We start from the raw sequence: 1,778 nt of genomic DNA, 5'->3' as shown, positions 1-1,778 counted from the left end.
GGAGTTTACAAAAACATAGAGATATAAAAGGTATGTATGCCAAAAACTATAACACAAGTTACAAAACAAATGCAAAAGTTCCATACCACACATTAGGAGAAATTTCAACACAGAGGACAGTGCCATAACTGGTAGTTGTTTTTGGTTTTTGGTTTTTATATGAAGCAAAAAGGAGAAAGACAGGGAAATAAGACAAGGCAATATAATTAATGATGAGAAGGTCATCTGTGATTCAACCACTGAATCAGGAGGTACACCCTAGAAAAGTGCAAAGTTCCTATGCAGTTAAAAGACCTGCTGCTACTGGTGAGTGGAGAAGTAGAAGAAGACTCAGGGAAATGAAATGGGCCTCAGCATGGAACCCTCAAATTGGTGCCTTGGAGCAAATCTCTAGGTTTTTCATTCTGATTATACTGCACTTTTACTCTTTGTTACATATTATTAAGGACATTAAATTATTCAAGACCATTGACTAAACAATATGAACATATTATTTTATTAGGTTTTTTGCCCATGTGTTTTGATAATCATTTAATATCATTTGAACCCCAAGAGGGTCCAGAGTCTGAAATAATCAACCAGAAGAAATATTGAGGTTCAGAGTTGGGAGAGCTGGTTCAAATTTTGAAAGAATTCAATCAGACCTTCTCTTTAACCAAAGGTAGATTTATTAATACAAAAGCATATAGGCCTGAGATTCAGCAAGGAGCTAAAAAAGCATTGATAAAGGACAAGGACCAGACTTATATAGGACAGAAAGCTATATAGCCTGCAGGATGATATTGTAATTTTAGGGTTTCTAAAGTGGGTTGGAGATTCAGGGACAAGATAAATCTTACAAGATAAGGACATGGGATGAGGATGATGAATGATACAAGATAAGGGAGACAAGGGAATTTTTATATTGTGCACAGGATGGGAGAAGACAAGGAATTTTAGGATAAGGGGAAGTTTTGTGGTATTTCAAGACAAGGGGAGAATTTTAGGATGCTAGGGAATGAGCAACTCAATCCTTAGGGCACCTCTGTACTTTAGGGAGTCTTTAGGGGATAAAGTAAGGAAAAGGCAACTCAACCTTTAGGGCATCTTTGTATCCACATCAGAAGCACCTTGGTCTAACAGACATCCCCTTCTTTGTTCTCTGAGTAAACTCAAAATGCCCCTCCTGTGTCAACACTACAATGCCAGGTGAAGCTAACCAGAACATTCTTCTCCTAATGACTACCAAGGACCAGGCGCCTTGACCAGATGCTACCTTGAATAATGGGAATTTTCTTATCTTAATATTTTATGGATATATAGCATGTTATGTCATGTTAATGGTAAAGAAAACACAGATATCCTGAGTTGTAATTTAAGGCACTTTCTCTCTCTTATTTTACTGTATTTGCAGCCTACTCAATTAAGAAAATTCCTTTCTCATACTATGGCTAAACATACATGGAGATCACAAATTTGAGTGACACAAACATCCTGAGTTGAGATTGTCCTAAAACATATTCAAGACTTCTCATTCCTTTATCAGACAGTCAAAATTTAAGTTGTGGCTCTGTGTATATGTATCTGCTAGCTTTATGGGAATAAAACAATATGAATTTATATATCATGTAGCCTGTTTACCACATTTAACCATACTTTCAGCTCAACAGTTTCAATGTTGTCTACCTGTAACAACAAAATGATGACAGTCTAGTCACCTGAAAGCATTATAAAAGATTTCTTTGGTAAGCATATCATGGTGGGTGAATAAATATAGGGAATTCACTTGCTAAGAAAAT

Source organism: Petaurus breviceps, unplaced genomic scaffold (genome assembly GCF_028583685.1).
Source record: "Petaurus breviceps papuanus isolate PSGF00001 unplaced genomic scaffold, PetGlider_PUasm1.0 38, whole genome shotgun sequence".
Classification (NCBI taxonomy): domain Eukaryota; kingdom Metazoa; phylum Chordata; class Mammalia; order Diprotodontia; family Petauridae; genus Petaurus; species Petaurus breviceps.
The sequence above is the reverse complement of the archived record's forward strand: the minus strand, read 5'-3'. Positions refer to the sequence as shown.